Source organism: Haliotis asinina, chromosome 4 (genome assembly GCF_037392515.1).
Source record: "Haliotis asinina isolate JCU_RB_2024 chromosome 4, JCU_Hal_asi_v2, whole genome shotgun sequence".
In the NCBI taxonomy this organism is placed as follows: Eukaryota; Metazoa; Mollusca; class Gastropoda; order Lepetellida; family Haliotidae; genus Haliotis; species Haliotis asinina.
In genome coordinates, this window is record NC_090283.1 from 6,275,389 (window position 1) to 6,299,815 (window position 24,427).

Below are 24,427 nucleotides of genomic sequence, written 5' to 3' on the forward strand. Positions count from 1 at the left end.
TTCAAAATTCGCCAAGGCTAAAAAATATAAACATACAATTTTCAAATGTTTGAGCAACACTACAGAGTTGTTGCACAGGGCTTGGCATGACCAGCCGATTGATAGAATCGGGCCGATTCTACCACCCGTCTAGGTGAAGTAAGGGCCAAAGTGGTGTGTTAAGCAAAAGGAACACGAGTCAGGCTCCCAGTGCCCTCAACCACCAGACTACCGTCCTCCACCGACACGGGACGCAACCCACGGCGAACAGGTTGCCCAATTTGGTCGCCTATTGCGACCAGCAATGGGGTGCTGTGGACACATTCTGTCCCGGGTCCACACGGGAGAAGAGCACTTAGCGTTACCCAGCACCCACCACGAGGAGGTGGCTCTTCATGGGTGCCATTCACGTCTAGATTTAAGCTTGTTGTTTTCAGTTTCTTTCACATTGGATTGAGACGTCCGTTTTGCATTTGTCTGAGATAAGTTCTCCTGTGTACAAGGTACATCCTGAACACCCATGGGCTCAGGAAGTACGTCAGCAGTTTGAGTGGATGATTCAGGTAACAAAGTCTGAGGAATGTCAGTATTAATCCATGTTAAGTTGGTTTGACAGCAAACAGAAGACTTGATTACATTCAGGGTTGGCGAAGGCGATGTTCTGGTAACAGAAGCATAAGTTTCTGTTAAGTCTGATGTTTGGACAAGTTTTTTTTGCATCTGCAAAGCTAATGTTTTGAGTATATTTGATTTTGTTGATTTCCATGTTCCGTTTCCAAACTGGACAGTCTTTTGAGAAAGACGAGTGACTTCCGGCGCAGTTAACGCATTTCTTAAATTTGTTGGTACAATCTTCTGTTGTATGTGTCTGCTCACCACAGTGAGCACACGTGACAGACAATGTACAACTATTCACTCCATGTCCAAATTATTGGCACTTAAAACACCTTAATGGGTTAGGAACATAGGTATCAACAGCGATGTTACAGTATCCAGCTTTCACAGATTTTGGAGCAGTTGGCGAGGAAAAAGAAAACAAACATGTGTTTGTTGGGACAGTGTCTTTTTTTTCCGGGTTGTAAACCTTTTGACATGCATGACACCTTGACCTTTCATCTCTGTCCCAATATCTAATTCCGTCATGTCCGCAAACATCTGATCATGATCTGGAATTATGCCTTTGCTAGTGTTGAGCGTCCTGTGAGCTGAGACTGATACGGGAATTCCTACCAACATTTCAGTTGTCATCAGGTTTGTACCTTGCTGTCGTTTACTACATTCAATGAGAAGAGCTCTTGAACGCAAGCGTCTAACATTTTTGACATCACCCGCAATGCCTTGAATAGCCTTCGATACTGCAAACGGGTTCAACTTTAGTGGTGTCTTATCATGAGTCTCGATCACTATAAAGCGTGGCCAGTAGTCAATTGATTGGGTCGGTCTGTGTTCATTATCATCTTCATCAGGGTCTAGTGGACGTTTTGCTTTTTTAATGGGGGTTTCGTCAGCTATAGTTGGTTTTAAATGGTTCGTCATCCGAGCTCCCCACCCACCACGGAGTATCACAAGGACAATGTTAAAGCAAGCGGGCCTCCAGCTTGCAGCACCAAGGATACCCGGATGATATACTCCAGTAGAAAAATCAAAGGATTAATATTTCCACCAGATTGGCCCATGAGCCACCGCCTTCTGTGCATACGACTCTAGGCAAAAACATATATAAAATGATGAATTTCAAATTACAATCTCCAAAGAGCCAAGCATGAAAAATCAAATTACCAGTTTCAACAATTTTGAGCATGAAATAGTTGTAGCTGAGGGCTTGGGGTGACCAGCCGATTGATAGAGCTGGGCCAGTTCTACCACCCGTCTAGGTGAAGTAAGGGCCAAAGTGGTGTGTTGAGCAATAGGAACACTGGTCCTGCTCCCATTGCCCTCGACCACCAGGATCCCCTCCTCCACAGACACAGGGCCGCAACCCACGGCAAACGGGTTGGTGGACCAAATATGCCCCCGGGTCCACTGCAGGGGTGTCGGCGAGCTCTTGGCGTTACCCAGCACCCACCACGAGGAGGTGGCTCGCCACGGGTACCGAATACTAAGATACTATGTTTGCACATTGATCGAATTAACGGTGACAAGGTTACAAAACCTTCTTCTAAATTAAATCATTCATTCGTTGTAATAGTTCATATAATGAATCGTAGACATAAATAGCAATACTGTATTACACTCATGTTCGTGTAGATTTTAAGTAAACCAAGTTACTAATTTAGACCTAATTCATTTGCGACTATTGGTTTTTAAAGTTGACAATAATACATAATGGAATATGAAGTGATAACTCTTGCATCTACTCATAATATACATATATAGTACACATAAACCATACAAAGGTAACTGGGGTATTTTGTACAAGCTGTTTCGTGCTTATTTGAAATGTGATTTTTCAATGCAATTTACATAAGCATTGTGTAAGAAACGTTTGTATTTGATCTCTGTAATTATCTTATCCAGGGTAATGATCAGGTGTATCAGATCCATCGTCAATAAAAGGAGGAGAATATATCAGTTACGGAATTGATGCGTATAATCATTCAATGAGACAACACTTAATGAGATATGTGAACACCTCTTTCAACCTCAAAATAACAGCCTCTGGCCGAATGCATGTCCAGGTAAACTTTTGTTCTGTGACAAGTGTAAAACAAACTAATGCGCTGTTACATCATTGGACAACCTGTTTTGTGGAGTCACGCCCATTGTCAATCTTCTGAACCTCGTTTGCTTTCAAAACAAATATAAGTATGCCCATCTTCATAAATATTTGGGGAGATTCAACTTCAAGTGTATACATCACAATAAATCAGTATCGTGTAACTTATTTTAATTCTATAATACATGTACTTGAATTGTGATATTTATTCGTAACAATGTGCAGATTATATTGAAATGTTCAGCAAGCCATTATGTTTGATGTACAAGTAGTGTGCGCAAAAATGTATATGCAAATAAATACTATCTCTACTCAATGGTTGGATTGGGTTATCTGGGGAAAAAATAATCGGATTGTAGCGCTTTGAGCGCTTCAAAGAAAAATAAACTCGTCAAAGTGCTTGTTAGTTCTACGTCTACATTTCAGGCATCCTTACGATTATATATGTTCACGATACACAAACATTTCATGATAGCTAGAGGTGATAAAGCCGAAATCTAGCATATCGATTGGTCCACGATCAAACCAATAGTCAATCTGTATCCAAGCTGTCTAGTGACCGAACGCACTCTTCAGAAATTTAGCCCACGCCCCATCACCTGTCATTTCCAATGTGACAGGTATCTCATGATACGATTGGTCATAGAAAACAAATCAGAGAGTATATTGAACAGTTAAGATACAAAACGACCTATTCGGGAACTTTGATGACGCCCATCCCACGACCCTTTCTTGTATTATCTGCAAGGGATAGCATTATACAATATGCATGCATGTATGTTTGTGCGATAACGTATATTTTCGTCGTTAAATCTAGATGAACCAAAGCGACAAACTGTGAATCTGTTATATGTAAGTCACAGGCTAGCTTATGAGTACTTTCCTTAAAATATTCAGTATACACTACCAATGTATCAGCGAAAACGCTTCTCTCATAGATTATTAGGCATGTGCGTAAATTCGTCTTTACTGCTATTGACATAGATGTTTTGAACAATATAATCTCACACAATGATATTTGGTTTAAGTATGTCTTACATACAAAGAATCCAAATATGTGTGAAGAAAGGCACACTTACATAGTCCCTTACTTTATGTGCTATTGAAAGTTTCTTGACACCTCTCTTCAATTATCACGTGTAGCAACTAATTCCGTTGATCCATCATCAGAAAAAGCAGGATAGCATATTAATCAAGGTATTCAAACCCTTGCGTATCATCATTCAGACTCCAGTATTTAAATATAATACTTTTGGTCTTGAAACAGCAGTCTCCGGTAGAATTTATACGTAGCCACGCCCCTACTCCCTTATTGATTGGACTGTCCCCGGAAAAAGCGTAGAATAAACGTGTTGTTATTTTGTCGGACAACCCACTTGATGGTGCTACGTACGCTTCATTCTCCGTACTGTATATGCACAAATGGGTGCAATCTGGTGAACCTTGATAGCGATACGATATCAGCCAATACACAAGTTGTTACATGATAGTTAAAATATACAACCCTAACACAACATATCCACTGGTCAACAATACAATAAAAAATCAATGTATCCAATCTGAGTGACCAAACGTGCCCTTCAGAAATTTAGGCCAAGCCCCATCACCTTGCCCTTTCTTTTTGACAGGTTCTAACGATACGATTGGTCAAAGTATCAGCCAGTATAATGAGTAAGTGAGATATAATGCGTTACATTCGGGATATTTTATCCATCACATGACGGGAAGCTTTGTTTAGCATCGAGTAATGATAAATGTATCATGCAGTATGTATGTGTATGAATGGTGATTAAGTTAAGTGTTAAGTTAAGATGAACAAAGTGACAAACTATAAATTTATATATGCTCCATGTTACTTACATACCTATTGATACTTTCCTTGAAATAGTAAGTACGAGCAATGTATTGGCAAGAAATGTAGACGATTATAATGCAAGTCTCCCCCCCTCTCTCTCTTTTTAAACTCTATTATAAATAATATATTATAATTCAGTCAATACGATGAGAGAGACAGGAGGAATTTGTATATTTGTTCATCTCGTACGTACAAAGACCGCGTAGGTGTTGATAAAAATACAGCACACACTGGCAAAGGGGTATAAGAGACACATGTAATAAATTACATGAAATGCTGTAATATATGTATTCACATCGGCCTCTTTTCCATTTACATCTTTACAACACAATTAGATAATCATTACTTGTTTGCGAGACTAGACAGTTTCCTGTCATATCCGAGACCTGGCAGGGAAATCAGGCATGATTAGCACTAATTAGCCTCGTCGCAGCAATCAGACAGTCAGCGAGGCGTCCCAGGTGTTGGGCAGTGGAGCGGCTCTAGGGCTAATGAGTTAATAACGATCTTTTTGTGTGATTATTTTACTGAGTCAGTCCCACGTAACGTGGCTTGTGTACGATGTATATGTCACATTTTCCAATACAAGATCATGCTATTCACATTGCCTTGTGTGTCACACACAGCTTCTAAACCGAGGAAAAACACTTGCTGTGGGTGAGAATTCGTTTATTGTGTAACCCGTTAAACATCACGATGGTTAACGGAAAGGGGAGACAACTAACAGGCATATAAATAATGGTCAGGTAACAGGTGACCCTTCGAAGAAACATTATGTGTACATTAAAAGATGTTGAAACTGACAACATTATAGAATAATACATATTTGGTTAGTTTAGAACTTTATTTTATACGCATCAGATACTGCACGTTAAATTTTTTAAACCAATTTACAACCAAATATAACTAACCTGGTGAAACTCCACCTCACATTATCAGCTCTCACAATGCAATGAAAACCGCACGACAACACAAGGTATGATCATATTGAAGCCTCTGGACGATTCATATTGTAATATGAATTGCGGCAATGTTTTCTTTAGAACAACAGACATAAATTCATCTCTAAACTTATACAGTATTCAATACATGAACGGTAGACACGCTTAAGATCAATATACATTATCATATAGCCACCTGAAAATACTGCGCCACTGTTGATTACGTCACAATATCCGTAATGCTCTCATAAATATTCATTCCGTGAGATGTTAAAGAATACAAACAGTACATATCGCTGGCAGAGACACGAGTGGAAGCTCAGGTGAGTCTTCTTCTGAAATTCCAGAATTTGTTGATTTGAACTTTTGTCCTGAACAGCTTAACCACAGAATGTTTTTGAACATTCTTATTAAGAATGGAACCGTAGCCATGTGGTAACGAGTGAAGTCTTCTTCTTAAACCTGTAGCTACACGTGAGCTATTTTACTATCGGGTTCATTGTAAAGAATCATATACTAGTACCTTCCAGACTTTGTCATATGACAAAAGCTACATATGAATGTCATAGTCAGCTACAGAACGTATTTTCTCCATGAGACTATTCCACTTTTTAACTATCAGATCCATCTAGGGTTATTTATTTATTTATTTATTTATTTATTTATTTATTTATTTATTTATTTATTTATTTATTTATTTATTTATTTATTTATTTATTTATTTATTTATTTATTTATTTCAATGCGATATATGACATACCATGACTGTATGGTAGAGCAAAGAAGCCAGGACACTGGTTAAAGTATAACCTCCATTCTCCGAAACAAAATCGACAGATCGTTCCACATTTAGACGGACTAGAGGGAGCATGGCACAGAACAATTCCAGACTTACTACCATGGACGCCAAGATGGCAGACATCACGTTGACCGCATCGACCTCTTGGTCATATTAGAGAAGGAATCCAACGTGTACAATTAGAGAGCAATTGGTTTCTCCCAGTCGCACAGATTGCACCATCATCCTGCAGAAATTTCTAGCAGAATTTGTTATTTCACTTCCAGAACTTTCTTCACCGTGATTGGATACTTTTACATGGGCATTCTTTATGTTTGTTCGTTTTATCCCCTCCTGAAACAGCTTCAAATAAGAGATGAAAGTGTAATATACAGCCCTAATTATGACAATTGGCCTCGGGTTAATTCCGGTGGTGTTTACATCAGACGAGTTTCCAGCGTCGGTATTTAAACACGGCGAGGTTCATTGTATTTATGTATCTATGTTCATTTGTTTTTAGACTGTGAGATGTAATGCCTATATGTGGCATTCAGAAAGTACTAATAATGTTGTATGCGCTAATGCACACCCTTTTACCCGAGGGAACTTATATTTAACTGGCGTTTTGTCAGAGCTATTGCTTCGGCAATGTTATCTGTGGGGGCAGCCATATTGATGATGACGTCATGAGTTTGCGCGCACAGTTCATTGATAAAGTTACTTCTGCAACGGACAAGGTATGATAGAGACCCATCCCAATTTTTTCACCACATGTGAAGAGAGTAAATTAGAATGCACACTAAAATTCTGGTGGGTCAAGCTTTTGCTCACATAGAAATGTTTAAAAAAGTACATCTTTTCAGTTTATGAAATTACCCCATACAACATCTCAAAAACTAAACATTGACTTAAATTACCATCTTTATAAAGTATCCATCATATTTACACATCTATGCCATCATACATTATGCAACATATGTCCTATTTGGGATTTCATTTTCTAAGGAAAGTACAAATTCTAGTACTTTGTTGGGTTGAGTCCCATCCGGGACACCATGTGGAAGTCGCGGTGGCTGAGCGGGCTAGGCGGCTGACTTTGTGTGCTGGCGATTAGGTGCCTGACTCTGAGGGTGCGGGTTCGAATCCCGGATGGGACTCAACCCAAAAAAGTACTAGAATTTGTACTTTACTTAGAAAGTGAAATCCCAAACAAGACATATGTTGCATTTGACCACTTTCTAAATGGCATCGTGTAATCATCATACATTATATTTTGAACGATTTTGTGCTCTGAAGTACACATATCAAACATCTTTATTAAAACTTTCAATATCATAAGGCACAAGCAAGGCTGATTTATGTGAGGTAAACATTGTATTTTGGTTGTTGGTGTCTGCTAGAAAAGTAAGAAGATGTCTGAAGATTTTCAAAATATGAGCACTGTGAAGGTGGGAATCTTTGTTATCATGTCAGAACTTGATCATAGTTATTCTATCATCTGTTTATCAAACACCTTTGAGTCACCTGCCACGGTCAAAATAACTCTGTCATTCAACAGGATTGTCATGTATAAAGTATAAAGTATTGTCATGTATTTAACCAAAATGACTACACTTAACTGTATGAAAAGTTTTTTTTTTATTTAAAACTAGAATAAGAACTTTGTATCAAGGTCTAGCAGATGATGAAGACAAGCAGACGTTAAGTGATACAGTGTTGTAAAGTGTAATATATAAGTTTAAATTCACATTGTGGGGAAGAGGAACATCTAGCCTAATGGTTACAATAGTGGACTATTTGGTTTTTTGTTTGTGTTATCAGACATGCAGGTACAAATCCATGTAATTTTTCTCTCTTTTTTTCAAAGTTTGTCATGAAGTCTACAAGGTTTATCTTAACTGTTTCACATCAAATCATAATTGTATCTATGTTACAACATTATTGAAACAAGCTTTAGTTAACATCATGTTAATCTTTTCTTAAGCCTGACCATTCAACTTTTGAAGTCGGCCTCGTTACCTTTGTTCCCAACATTTTAAAATTCATGTTTTATATGTTTTGATTTACTTTAGGTTTATACACTCATTAGTGCTGCAGTTCCTGACAGTGAATGAGAAACTGAGATTGATGGCTGTGTGAATGAAGGGTGATAGTAGATGTTTTATATCTTTAGGTTGTGAATAATTACTCTGTGAAGTCTTTTGAATACTGACTTCAACACTTCCATGTGTTGTGTACCGGCTCGAACAGTCCAAAAATCCGCCATGTTGGTTCTGGCGTCATCAAACACCTGCGTGACTTCATTTCGTCAATGACCTTGGAAAATACTATGGCGATGATCATTTTCACCACGACCTTGAGCGGTCCTCACAGTTATGGGTATATTTTTAGGTCAGACGCCTAACAACCATACAGATAGATGAACTGGTTTCATGGGACAGTGGGACGATATAAAACCCCTTTCATTTTGGATTAGGCATCAGTTTCATTCCTGAATACTCAGACGACATCCAGGTCTTTCTCTCCCTCTTAAAGATGCAAGCCCGTGATCATCTGAGGAAGAATATACAGACTGTTAAGGGAGTGAGTTAATATTTAACGTCACTTCGGCAATATCTCAGCCGTGACGAGAACATTTAACAAAAGAAAAGGACTATATGTATATTATAAAATCTGTCGGCGAAGGACAGTAAAACAACTAGAATATCACAATTTGAATGAAAACTAACATGGAAAGTTAAAACTCATATCACTATCGGACAATACAACATAACATCAGGCTATAGATTGCCAACAACTGAAGGTAGATCACCATACTAGGGACCATGGGGACTTACAGTACCTTTGCTACCTGCATGGACCCTAGTTGGATTAACATCATCCCTTCAGATGTTAGCAATTTAGTCACATTTAGTTAAAAATGAAAAATACACAAATGCTACGATTAAGAACGGTGGAAGTCTAAACGTACTGTAAATGTTTTGGGACTTACGTACCCTCTCAGGAGGACAATATTAATACGTCTATGGTACTTCAACCCCCTTTGAGGGTACAGCCACTAACAATTGAAGTTACTAATCTAAACTACCATGAATTAAACTGCAGCTATCTGCAGAACATAATAATCAAAATTCAATGATGAAATCAATTTCTTTTAAAAATCCAAGAACTAAATGACAACTAACGGTGTTAAAAAGGTCCTAAATTGATTGTTTTTACATTGAAATATTTATCCCTTATGATGGAGAATTCAACGCAGTCAAGCAGGATATGCTTCATCGTGGTTCGCTCATCACAACGGATGTAAAACGGAGGATCCTCACCTTTCAACAGGTATGAATGAGTATATCTATTATGGGTGCGTGAGTGAATATTTAACGTCACATCGGCAATATCTCAGCCATATCTTGACGAAAATATTTATTACTAAAATGAGATATATGTCTATTATAAAATCTGTCAGCAAAGGACAGTAAAACAACTAGGATATCACAGAGTAGAATATAAAACTATACCTAAAACAATTTATCTATACAGGACAATACATTGTAAAAATGGGCTATAGATTGCTAAGAACTGAAGGTAGATCACTATACTAGGGACCATGGGGACTTACAGTACTTTTGCTACCTGCATGGACCCTAGCTGGATTTACATCATTCCCTCAGCCGTCAACAATTTGTGAAATCTAGCCATACAGTAAAAATACACTTTTTCTACGATTAAAAACCTTGAAATTTAGAATTTACTTTCACTGTTTGTGGACTTACGTACCCTCTCAGGAGGACAATAATTTTACAATACTTCAACCCCCCTTGAGGGTACAGCCACTAACAATTCTAGTTACAAATCTAAACAACCCATAATTAAAATACATCTATTTACAGAACATGTTATTCAACATTCAACCAAAAAAATCAATTTTCTTTTTAAAAAACCTATAATTAAATAAGAATTAATGTTAGTAAAAAGATCCTTTACAGTTTTGATATTGAAATATTTATCCCTTGTGATGGAGAATTCGACAGTCAAGCAGAATATGCTTGACCGTGACTCTCTGATCACAAGGGATACAACACGGAGGATCCTCATCTTTTAAAAGATATGAATGAGTATATCTAGTATGGTCAATACATCGTCTTAAAATAACCTCTTCAAATCTGGACTGACAGCCCAAGTAGGTGTAACCAATATACGGTTTTATTTCGTGTAATTTATTTATACCTACTTGGGTGTCCCACTTCTTCTGCATCAGATCACGGATGTAGCTTCTAATGCTAGCTTTGTAATCAGTGTATGGAATAAGAAGTGGTGTCACAGATTTGTTGAGTGCTGCCTGAGCAGAAAGATCAGCCATTGTGTTACCGGAAATGCCTACGTGGCCGGGTAACCAAGAGAATACGATGATGTCGTATTGGCCAGTAGGAAGATTATTATACAATTCAATAATTTCAATTAAAAGTGAATGTTTACAAGAAATATTTTTAATCGCCTGCAGGCAAGAAAGAGAGTCGGAATATATTACATACTGTTTACGTTTCGGGTGTCGTTGAATTTATTTAAGAGCTGTTGATATGGCGTTAGCTTCTGCTGTAAAAATAGAACTGTTATCTGGAATTCTAGAAGATATTGTTCTGGTTCCAATGACAGTGGCGCTAGCTACTGCACCACCGTCCTTGGACCCATCTGTAAATAAGGGTTTGTAATTGCTATATTTATGTTTTAATTGATGATATTCTTGTTTATATTGTAATTCATTAGTTTCTGATTTTTTAAATGATGTTAAGGTTAGGTCAACTTGTGGCCTAACCAATTGCCAAGGAGGAGAAGAAAAAAGACGGGAAGGCGATATACTTTCCAGCTCTATACCGGCTGAAGAAATAAATGGTTTAATTCTGTGCCCTAGAGGTGGTACAAGAGAAGACTTTTTGTTATACAAATCCTCATAAAGAAGATTGAACACACAGTTATAGGCAGGGTTAGATTCATTAGAATATAATTTAGTAATGTATTGGGAAGACAATTTTATACGACGTTGAGTAAGAGATGGTTCATCGGCCTCAACGTCGAGACTATCAATAGGTGACGTTCTGAAAGACCCGAGACAAAGTCTTAAACCTTGGTGGTGGACAGAATCAAGAAGTTTAAGGTTGCTTTTGCAGGCTCCACCATATACGATGGAGCCATAATCGAGTTTCGAACGCACGCGTGATCGATATAGATGTAAGAGGGTTGCTTGATCCCCTCCCCACTTTGAGTTGGAAACAACTTTCAACAAGTCAAGAGCCTTCAGGCATTTAGTTTTAAGGGACTTAATATGAGGCAGAAATGTTAAGTGGGAGTCAAAGATTAGGCCCACGAACTTGGCCTCCTTTACAACTTTGATGGGAGTGCCATCTAGAGATAGTTCCGGGTCCTTATGTGGCTTATATTTTCTGCCAAAATGTATACAATTAGTTTTGGATTTAGAACATTTAAAGCCGTTTTCAAGACACCATTTATCCATTTTGTTTAAACACAACTGCAGTTGCCGTTCAATAGTATGCATGTTTTTCCCACGACAAGAAATATTAAAATCATCCACAAATAACAAACCATCAATTGAATCGTTTAAAACTTTTGATAAACTATTTATCTTTATGCTAAAAAGTGTAACAGACAAAATACTGCCTTGTGGAACACCCTGATCCTGATTGTAATGATCAGACAGGGGAGAACCCACTCGAACTTGAAACTGTCTATCATTTAAAAAATTGGCTATAAATTGAGATAAACGAAAACGACATCGCAAGCCAAAGTCATGTAAATCTCTTAAAATACCATATTTCCAGGTTGTGTCATATGCACAGCATGTTGTTTATTAATTAGTGCAGTTTTAACAAATGATTCTAAACGTGATCAACAGTGCTTCTGTTTTTTGCGGAAACCACACTGTATATCAGTTATAAGGTTATTTGTTTCAAACAAGTCGATTATTTATCATGCGTTCCATGGTCTAGCAAACACAGCTTGTTAACGAAATCGGACGATAATTGGATGGATCCGAGGCACCCGTGGCGAGCCACCTCCTCGTGGTGGGTGCTGGGTAACGCCAAGAGCTCGCCGACACCCCCGTAGTGGACCCGGGGGGATATTTGGTCCACCAACCCGTTTGCCGTGGGTTGCGGTCCTGTGTCGGTGGATGAAGGGATCCTGGTGCTTGAGGGTAACAGGGGCCTGTGACCGTGTTCCTGTTGCTCAACACACCACTTTGGCCCTGACTTCACCTAGACGGGAGGTTGAATGTGCCCGATTCAATCAATCGGCTGGTCACGCCATGCCCTGTGCATAGAAATTGTTTACATTTTGCACTTACATTGTTTCGGGTATTGGTCATTTTAAAATCTAGTGTACAAATTATTGATACGTTTACTTACCTAGAGTCCTATGCCAGCAGGCGGTGGCTCATGGGTCAATCTGGCTATATAGACCTCTGAATTCCGTGTTCTTTGGAACAGTGTCATGGGCCGAACCAGTCTGACACTTATTCTTTAAGTTAACATGGCTTTTCAAGTCTGTATTTTCTGGAGTATGACATCCCTGTAACCCTGGTGTTGCATTCTGGTTTCCACTGCGGTACCGTCCTTGTTGACACTTCAGGGTGGGTGGGGGGCTGGGTTGTTGAATGATGAAGAGATATCTACTTTCACACATGATTCCTGGTTTTTGGTCATTGAAAGTTCTGATGACCATCCTTTAAATACCAATCCTTTTGCCGTCCCCAAGGGCATCCAAGGTATCTGTGGAGAGGTAAAAAAACGTCACATGTTTACGAAATGGTTCTCTTTTGATTGAATGTTTACGTAGGCAACAATCTGTCAATCTGCTGGGAGTAAAGCAGTTTGTAAACAGCCCGGTTGTTGTTTCTGTTCACAAAACTCTCAACAGCTGTAGAGGTATTGTTAGAGACAGGGCACGTTGTTTGTACGATATGACAGAAGATGAGATTGTGGCAGAACTGAAAGATCAGGGAGTTACTTCTGTTAAACGTTTCAGCAGAAAACATGAATCAACTTTAGTCAAAACAAATACCTATCTTTTCACGTTTGGTCTGACAACTCTTCCAAAATTCATAAAGGCTGGGTATTGTAATATTGGAGTGGAGGTATATGTACCAAATCCACTCCGGTGTTACAAGTGTCAAAAGTTTGGACATGGTGCACGATCTTGCACAGGTAAATCAGTATGCTCACGCTGTAGTGGAAACCATGAAGGCACTGAATGTGCTAATGAGAAAAAGTGTGCCAATGGCAGTGGTGAGCATATGGCATCATCGAAAACGTGTCCAAAATATGAGTATGAGAACAACATCTTGAAACTGAAGTGCAATAATAATATCTCATACTTCGAAGCAAAGAAACTGATTCAGGCTCAATCAAAACCAGCAACAGTTCCTACCTATTCTGCCACAGTGTCTTCTCCTGTTCCTTCTTCTGTCAAAAAAGCTACCCTCGTTTCAACATCTTGTCAGACTGAAATATCTTGGATAAAGGATTCTCAAATAACCTTAGATGACGCCACTCACTCATCACAAGATTGTCAGCGATCATCAGCTTCACAAACTGAGTACAGTCAGCCAGGAAAAATATCTGATTTTAATTTAACTCAAGATACTCAGAGCGTTGAGAAACTCACACGTAAAGAAAAGAAAAAGTTGAGAAGAAAGACCAGAGCCCTTCAGCATTTAGAAGAGTCTTCTCATTTAACACCTTCTGTGGCGGTTCAAAATCTGTTTGAACCGCTTGACATGGACATAACTCCGTCTCAAAGAGGGTGTAGGGGTAGCGCTGCCACGCGTTCACGATCTCCAGTTGAAGCGCCCTAAGCAGTTTTTATGGAATTAATACAATGGAATTGCAGAGGCCTCAGGAACAATTTCAGTGATTTACAGTTATTATCACAAGATTTTACACCATCAGCTTTTAGTCTGCAGGAGACGTACTTGAAAAGTACAGATCGATTTGAATTGCGTCCGTACAATTCTTTTCATGCATTCTCCCCTCCCGATGGAAAAGCCACGGGCGGTACTTCTATCTGTTTGAACCGCTTGACATGGACATAACTCCGTCACAAACAAGGTGTAGAGGTAGCGCTGCCACGTGCTCACGATCTCCAGTTGAAGCGCCCTAAGCAGTTTTTATGGAATTAATACAATGGATTTGCAGAGGCCTCAGGAACAATTTCAGTGATTTACAGTTATTATCACAAGATTTTACACCATCAGCTTTTAGTCTGCAGGAGACGTACTTGAAAAGTACAGATCGATTTGAATTGCGTCCGTACAATTCTTTTCATGCATTCTCCCCTCCCGATGGAAAAGCCACGGGTGGTACTTCTATCTGTTTGAACCGCTTGACATGGACATAACTCCGTCACAAACAAGGTGTAGAGGTAGCGCTGCCACGTGCTCACGATCTCCAGTTGAAGCGCCCTAAGCAGTTTTTATGGAATTAATACAATGGAACTGCAGAGGCTTCAGGAACAATTTTAATGAATTACAGTTATTATCACAAGATTTTACACCATCAGCTTTTAGTCTGCAGGAGACGTACTTGAAAAGTACAGATCGATTTGAATTGCGTCGGTAAAATTCTTTTCATGCATTCTCCCCTCCCGATGGAAAAGCCACGGGCGGTGCTTTTATACTCGTGAGGCAGGGTGTTATTCATAGTCCAGGTCCTCTTAAAACCAATCTTCAGGCTGTTGCCGTCCGTCTTACTCTTCAGATAACCTTTACGCTTTGCTCTTTGTATATTTCCCCTTCTTCAGATCTTCAGCAGTCCGATCTTCAGAATCTGTTTGACCAACTTCCCAAACCCTCTGTAATTATGGGTGATCTGAACGGACATAATCCTTTGTGGGGAAGTACTAATATTAATAATAAAGGCAAAGTCATTGAAGACTTCCTTTCTAACAATAATTTATGCCTATTTAATGATGGATCAGCCACATATTTACATCCTGGAACTGGAACGTATTCTCAACTTGACTTATCACTCTCAGATCCAAGTATTTATAAGGAGTTTCAATGGTCGGTCCATGATGACCTTTGTGGTAGTGACCATTTTCTGACAATTCTCTCCGCTTTAAACACAAACACTTTGTACAGAAAAATTGAAATCTGAATTTGTAAATGTTCCTGATCCTATTCAGTTGTTCTCGTATACACTGAATGATATCGCTGATGAAAGTGTTCCCAAGTCCTCTGCTAAACCTCATTGCCGCAAACCATGGTTTTCTGATGATTGTAAACAGGCAAGGAAGAGCAGGAAAAAGGCAGAGAAGTACTTTCGACGACATCCTACAGTTCACAATTTAAATAATGTAAAAATAAATAATGCCAAGGCTCGGCGTACCTTTAAACAAAGTAAACGTCATTCATGGAAGACCTTTGTGTGAAAAATTAATTCACGTACGCCAATGACGAAGGTGTGGAACATGATACAGAGAATCAAGGGCAAGGGTAGCAATTCTAGCGTTCATCATCTTAAAGATGGACATGATATGTTAACAGATAAAACTGACATTGCCAACAAGTTGGGTGAAAATTTAGCTAGTCATTCTTCTTCATCAAATTCTCTTCCGAAGTTTCAGAGATATAAAACTCATCAAGAAAAGTTGAAACTCAACTTTCATTTCGAAAATGGTGAAGACTATAATGAAGTATTTTCACTGCATGAGCTGAATACTGCCTTGGCACAAGCTCATAATACGGCAACTGGAGCAGATAATATCCACTACCAGCTCCTGAAACATTTACCCAATGCTTGTCTTGAGACACTTATGAACATTTTTGATCATATTTGGACTACAGGACACTTTCCTCCTTCGTGGCGCAATGTCATTGTTGTACCAATACCTAAGCCTGGCCGAGACAATACAGATCCATCTAACTATAGACCAATTTCTTTAACAAGCTGCGTTTGTAAACCATGGAACGCATGGTCAATAATAGATTAGTATGGTTTCTAGAATCCAATCATCTTATTTCTAACATTCAGTGTGGATTTCGGAAAAATAGAAGCACTATTGATCATTTGGTTCGCCTAGAATCATTCGTTAAAAATTCCATTGTAAATAACCAGCATACTGTGTCAATCTTTTTCGACCTGGAAAAGGCCTATGATACAACATGGAAACATGGTATTTTGAGAGACTTACATGACTTTGGTTTGAGAGGCCGTTTGCCTAATTTTATATCCCAGTTCTTAGCAGGCAGACAATTTCAAGCTCGCGTTGGATCAACCCTGTCTGAACATTATAATCAGGATCAGGGAGTTCCACAAGGTAGTATTTTGTCTGTTACCTTGTTTAGTATAAAAATCAATAGTCTCTCGAAAGTATTAAATGAGTCAATAGATGGGTCATTGTTTGTGGATCATTTTAACGTTTCATGTTGTGGTAAAAACATACATACCATCGAAAGGCAATTGCAGATGTGTTTAAATAAAATTCATAAATGGTCACTTGAGAATGGCTTCAAATTTTCACAGATAAAGACCAAATGTATACATTTCTGTCGGAAATATAAGCCTCATAAAGATCCCGAACTATTCTTGGATGGCTCTCCAATTAACGTTGTAAAGGAAGCCAAGTTTCTGGGATTGATCTTCGACAAACATTTACCACATATTAAGTATCTGAAGACTAAATGCCTGAAGGCATTAGATCTATTAAAAGTTGTGTCCAATTCAAAGTGGGGAGGGGATCAAACTACACACCTTCATTTATACAGATCTCCTATCCGATCAAAACTTGATTATGGCTCCATAGTATATGGTGGAGCCTGCAAAAGCAACCTAAAATTATTAGATTCGATTCATCACCAAGGTCTGAGACTTTGTGTTGGATCTTTCAGAACATCTCCCATCGACAGTATCTACGTTGAGGCCGATGAGCCATCTTTAAAACTTCGCCGTGTCAAATTATCTTTACAATATATCACAAAGTTATATTCTAATGAATCCAATCCTGCCCATAACTGCGTATTTAATCCTCTTTATGAGGAATTGTATAATAAAAGAACTTCACTTGTTCCACCTCTTGGGATAAGAATCAAACTATTCATTTCTGCAGCTGGGATTGAGCTGGAGACTATTTCTCCTTCTCGGCTTTTTTCTTCTCCTCCTTGGCAGTTGGTGAGGCCACATGTTGACCTAACACTTACAGAGTCTAAAAAATCAGAGACTAATGAATTACAATATAAACAATAATTTATTCAATTAAAACATAAATATAATAAACACAAATTCTTATTTACAGATGGGTCCAAGGATGGGGGCGCAGTAGCTTGTGCCACTGTCATTGGATCCAGAACAATCTCTTTTAGAATACCTGATTATACCTCTATTTTTACAGCAGAAGCAAACGCAATACTAACGGCTCCTAAATATATTAAAAGACATCCTGCACATAAACAGTATATAATCTTTTCTGACTCTCTTTTTTGTCTTCAGGCTATTAAAAATCTATCTTGTAAACATCCACTTTTAATACAAATTATTGAGTTGTATAATGATCTTGCTACTGGCCAATATGACATCGTCTTTTGTTGGTTACCCAGCCACGTGGGCATTTCTGGGAACACAATGGCCGATTTTGCTGCTAAGGCAGCACTCAATAAATCAGCGACACCACTCCTTATTCCATAGTCAGATTACAAAGCAACCATTAGAACTTACATCCGTGATGTAATGCAAAAGAAGTGGGACACCCAGGTGGGTATCAATAAATTGCATGAAATGAAACCGTATATTGGTTATACCTACTTGGGATGTCAGTCCAGATTTGAGGAGGTCGTTATGCGACGATGTCGTATTGCCCATACGCGGTATACACACGAATATTTACTTAAAGGTGAGGATCCTCCGTTTTGTATCCCTTGTAATGAAGCAATCACGGTCAAGCATATCTTGCTTGACTGCATTGATTTTGCCATCACAAAGAAGAAATATTTTACTGTCAAAACAATGAAGGATGTTTTAAATGTTAATTATCATTTAATCATTGCATTTTTAAAGAAAATAGAATTATTAGATAAATTTTGAATAATATGTTTTGTAAATAGAAAGTTGATATCTTAAACACGGTAGTGTGAATTGTCAACTGCGATTGTTAGTGGCCGTACCCTCAAAGGGGGTTAAAGCAGCGTAAAATTATTGTCCCCCTGAAAGGGTGCGTAAGTCCAGAAACTTTCAAAGTGAAATTTAAGCTTACCAGTATTTTAAACGTAGTATTTTTGTCATTTTAAATTTCGGCTACATCTTCCTACAATCGCCAGCAGCTGAGGGGATGGTGTAAATCCAGCTAGGGGCCATGCAGGTTGCTAAAGTAACGTAAGTCCCCTTGGTTCCTAGTATGGTGATCTACCTTCAGTTGTTGGTGATCTATAGCCTACTTTTATATTATGTATTGTCCAAATTGTGCTGTAGTTTTAACTTCATATGCTAGTTTTAGACTCAAATTGTGATACTCTAGTTATTTTACCGTACTTTGATGACGGGTTTTATAATATCTACATGTTCTGTATAATCATGCTTATTCTCGTCACGATATGGCTGAAATATTGTCGATGTGACGTTAAATTATAACTCACTAACTCACTGGATGGATCCGTATGATCACGTGCAGGTTTAGGTATTGGTACTGCTATAGCGTCACGCCATGAAGAACGAAATTTACCTGAAGTCCAAATATCATCAAAAATATATAAGAGCGTCTCTAAAGAGGACTCTGGTAAGTGCTTCAAGAGTTGATAATGTATGTTATCACCTCCTGTAGCAGTATCATGAGCTTGATCAAGTGCAGTATGGAGTTCATGAATAAAAAACGTTTCATTATATTAATAGTTTTCTTTTCTTGTTGTTTTTGATATTGCTGAAATTTAGGTATATAATTAGAAGAGGAAGAATGTTTAGCAAGAGTTTCGCTCAGTTTATTCGCAATATCTAATTTATCAGTAAGTAATTGATCTCCATATTTCAGATGCTGGACAGTAGATTTAGTACCTTTACCTTTAATTTTCTGGACCATGTTCCATACCTTGGACATGGGTGTCCGAGAATTTATTTTGGATACATAATTTTGCCAAGATTGGCGTTTGTTCTGTTTAAAAGTACGCCGCGCTTTAGCATTTAAAATCTTAAATTTATTTAAATTATGCACCATAGGATGGCGACGGAAATAATGTTCTGCTTTTTTCCTTGCCTTCCTAGCTTGTTTGCACTCATCGTTGAACCATGGTTTTCTTATGTGTGGAACTGCAGAGGACTTTGGTATACACTCATCAGCTATGGAATTCAGTTCCTCAGAAAAACATTGAATAGCATCAGGAACGTCAATAAAAAGTTCAGGTTTAAGTTTGTCAGCACACAGTGTTTCATATAAAGCCCAGTTAGCCTTTTTAAAATTCCGCCTTGATGATGGAGGAACATCAGATGGAGTTATAGATTTTAATATAGTAGGGAAATGGTCACTTCCACAGAGATCATTGTGGACTGACCACTCAAACTCATTAAGTAGGGAAGTGTCTGCAAGAGACAGATCTAGAGAAGAGTAGGTGCCGGTTGCAGGGTGCAGATAAGTGCTTGAATCATCATTGTATAAACATAAGTCATTATTGGAGATAAAATCTTCCAGTATTTGACCTTTTGAGTTAGTGTTTGTACCACCCCATAGCGAGTTATGGCCATTGAGATCACCCATTATGATACACGGCTTTGGGAGTTGATCATAGAGATCTTGCAGATCTGACTGTTGGAGTGCTGAGGAAGGCGGTATATACAAAGAGCATAGTGTAAAAGTAACGTGAAGAGTAAGTCTCACTGCAACGGCCTGGAGGTTAGTTTCAAGAGCTACAGAACTATGGATAACATCTTGTTTAACGAGGATTGAAGATCCTCCAGTGGCCCTGTCACCCGAAGGGGAAAAATAATTGTATGCATCAAACTGACGTAAATTAAAAGTATCTGTCTGTTTCAGGTATGTTTCCTGTAAACAGAAAGCTGCTGGTGCAAAGTCTTGGACTAATAGCTGTTGTTCAGTAAGATTAGTCCTTAATCCTCTACAATTCCATTGTATTATACTTTTGGAAAAAATTATGGTGGGTTGATTGGGGATCTACCCCGCACTTTCTTAGAGGGCGACAAGCTATGTGCTTGAGGATGGATGTTATCAGACACATCTATATCTTCTAGTGACCCAAACTTATTAAATAATTTGATCTTGTCTGACCCTTTAGGAGCTCGATTTGGTCTTGAAGTGTCTGATCTTGATTTGATCTTTGTTTTACCTGTCTGTTTCTCATTCTTCCCTGGTTGTGATCCAAGTTCAGAAACGGGAGATTGGTGCTGAGAAAAGTTCTGCTGATCAGGAAGTAAATCTGCTGTCTGTGTTGATTGCTCAGGAGAAAGATTTTTAGGAATGTCTGTGTTTATCCACGTCAAGTCTGTTTGACAGGCATGTGACAAGGTAATGACTTGAGAAGTATTTTCTTTGTTGGTCATTTCTGATGGCTTTCTGGCGATGGAGGCATAAGTTTCACTAGTATCCCTTGACTGTATCAACTTTTTGGCTTCAGCAAAACTGACATTATTAGTGTATTTAATCCTGTTGATCTCCATCTGCTTTTTCCAAGTGGGACAATCCTTAGAAAATGCTGAATGATTTCCATTGCAGTTGGCACATTTTTTGGAGCTACTTTCACAATCTTCTGTTACATGAGTAGTCTCAGCACAGTGAGCACATGTAACAGACAATGTGCAAGTCTTCACACCATGTCCAAACTTCTGGCATTTGAAACATCTCAGAGGATTGGGGATGTATGCATCAACAGTAACGCTGTAGTAACCTGCCCTGATTGATTTGGGTGGATTTGGCGCAGAAAAAGAAAACAGGTATGTGTTAGTTGGAACACTTTCATTGTTTTTTCGACTGGAAAATCTTTTGACATACATCACACCTTGATCCTTCATTTCCGATACAATGTCAATCTCGGTCATATCTGCAAATAGACGATCTCGGTCTCGTACAATACCTTTACTGGTGTTCAGTGTTCTATGTGCAGAGACCTTAACCGGAACTCCAACAAACGTTTCAATGGACAACAGGTTAGTTGCTTGCTGTTTTCTATTACATTCAAGTAATAAACATCCTGAACGCAAGCGTTTCACATCTTTAATATCTCCTGCTATTCCATGGATACCTTTAGATATCGCAAATGGTTCAGTTTTAAAGGAGTATTATCAAGAGTCTCAAGGATCAGAAAACGAGGCCAGTAATCAATAGATTTGGAGGGTCGCTGTTCATCATCATCATTGTCGAGTTGGCGTTTCGTTTTTTTGTTTGGGGTTTGGTATTCCATGGTAAGTTAGTATGAATTCGTCATCCGAGCTCCCCACCCCCCACGGAGTATCACAAGGACAATGCTAAGAGCAGGCGGGTTTCCAGCCTGCAGCACCAAGGATACCCGGATGATATACTCAAGCAGAATAATCAGCAAGTAATTATTCCACCAGATTGGCCCATGAGCCACTGCCTTCTGGACATAGGACTCAAGGCAAGATACGAAATTTGAGTTATTTAATCGTAAAATAGATATATCATCACAAAGCCATGACAACTGACAAAAGACAAAATGGTTTCTAAAAATTTATGCTGTAAAAGGGCTTAGCATGACTAGCCGATTGGTTGAACCGGGTCCATTCAACCTACCGTCTAGGTGAAGTAAGGGTCGAAGGGGTGTGTTGAGCAAAGGGAACGCGGTCACAGGCCCCCAGTGCCCTCAACCCCCAGACTCCCGTCCTCCACCGACACAAGGCCGCAACCCGAGGCAAACAGGTTGGTGGACCAAATATGCCCCCGGGTCCACAACGGGGGTGCCGGCGAGCTCTTGGCGTTACCCAGCACCCACTACGAGGAGGTGGCTCGCCACGGGTGCCAGACGAGAAGGAAAACAGATACGTGTTTGTTTGGATAGTTTCATTATTATTTGGGTTGAAAAACGCTTGACATAAAGCACACCTTGATCTTTCATTTCGGAGGCTAAGTCAAGTTCTGACATGTCAGCAAACAGTCGATTGCGATCTCTGACAATACCTTTACTTGTGTTCAGGGTTTTGTGAGCAGAGAGCGTGACCGGAATGCCCACGAAAGATTTAATACTCATCAGTTTGGTCGCTTGCTGTTTTTTCCCGCACTCAACTAGCAGTGCACCCGAACGTAGCGTCTAATGTTTTTAACATCCCCATCCCCAGGCCACGTTTCCCACGGGTGCGCGCGGTCATTGAACCCCGAGTCGGTCCCAGATGTGTCACCCTACAGTCATTCACCCTCTGAACCCGTTTCCCACGGGCCTCGATGAGTCAACTCCCTGGTGTTCTCCAAGACCATTGAAAAAATGAGGTCACGCAGGTGATGACGTCAGAACCAACACGGTGGATTTTTTTACTATTCGATCCGGTATATAACATGCATGGTGTTAACATAAACCTGTGTCGATAATGTAATTTCGCCCAAAATGGACTCCTTGGAGGTCTTGGTTATAGTAGTAACATATGATGAGTGAGATGTTAACTGTATATTTGCTAAAACTGGTTGTAAAAACTGACTTGTAACGCTGACTAGTTAAAATGAGTGAGTGAGTGAGTCAATATTTAACGTCACATCGGCAATATTGCAGCCATATCGTGACGAGAACATACGTGACAAAAATAATATATATGTATATTATGAAGACCCTGTCGACGAAGGACAGTAAAACCACTAGACTATCACAATTTCAATTAAAACTAGCATGGAAAGTTAAAACTAATAGCACTATTTAGACAATACAATATAAAAAACAGACTATAGATCGCCAACAACAGAAGGTAGATCACCACACTAGGGACCATGGGGACTTACAGTGCCTTTGCTTCCTACATGGACCCTAGTTGGATGTACACCATCCCTTCAGCTGCTGGCGATTGTAGGAAAATTTAGCCAAAATTAAAAGAACATGAATACTACGATTAAAAACCTGGTTGACTTAAATTTACTGTGAATGTTTGTGGACTTACGTACCCTCTCAGGAGGACAATAATTTTACAATACTTCAACCCCCTTTGAGGGTACAGCCATCAACAATTCAAGTTACTAATCTAAACTACCAATAATTAAAATGCAACTATCTACAGAACATAATAATCAGAATTCATTCATGAAATCAATTTCTTTTAAAAATCCAATGATTAAATGAGCACTAACTGTGTTAAAAAGATCTGACATTGTTTTAACATTAAAATATTTATCCTTTGTGATGGAGAAGTCAACACAGTCAAGCAAGAAATGCTTGACCGTGGTTCTCTCATCACAAGGGATGCAAAATGGAGGATCCTCACCTTTAAGCAAATATTTATGGGTATATCTTGTGTGGCCAATACGACATCGTCTTAAAATAACCTCTTCAAATCTGGACCGACGACCCAAGTAGGTGTAACCAATATACGGTTTTATTTCATGTAATTTATTGATACCCACATGGGTGTCCCACTTCTTCTGCATCAGGTCACGGATATAAGATCTAATGCAAGCTTTGTAATCTGAATATGGAATAAGAAGGGGCGTCACAGATTTGTTGAGTGCTGCTTTAGCAGCAAGGTCAGCCAGTGTGTTACCAGATATGCCTACGTGGCTGGGTAACCAACAGAAGACGATGTCGTACTGGCCAGTAGCAAGATCATTACATAATTCAATAATTTCAATTAAAAGTGGATGTTTACAAGAAAGATTTTTAATCGCCTGAAGGCAAGAGAGAGAGTCGGAATAGATTATATATTGTTTATGTTTATGGCGTCTTTGAATATATTTAAGAGCTGTTAATATGGCGTTAGCCTCAGCGGTAAAAATAGAACTGTTGTCTGGTAATCTAGAATATATTGTTCTGGATCCAATGACAGTGGCACAAGCTACTGCGCCACCGTCCTTGGACCCATCTGTAAATAAAGATTTGTATGTATTAAAGTTACTTTTTAATTGATTATATTCTTGTTCGTATTGTAATTCATTTGTTTCTGATTTTTTAAACCTCGTCAGTGTTAGGTCAACTTCGGGTCTAACTAACTGCCAAGGTGGAAACGAAA

At 38.9% G+C, this 24,427-nt stretch overlaps 1 protein-coding gene across 1 annotated transcript in view; it reads left to right on the forward strand.

The window, feature by feature from the left end:
* The first annotated feature begins 5,772 nt into the window (after positions 1-5,772).
* LOC137282326 (uncharacterized) overlaps positions 5,773-24,427 on the forward strand; it is an 80,093-nt gene continuing 61,438 nt past the window's right edge. Inside the window, exon 1 of the mRNA XM_067814070.1 lies at positions 5,773-5,814. The gene's annotated coding sequence lies outside the window, so the exon portion shown is untranslated. The remainder of the gene's footprint in view (positions 5,815-24,427) is intronic.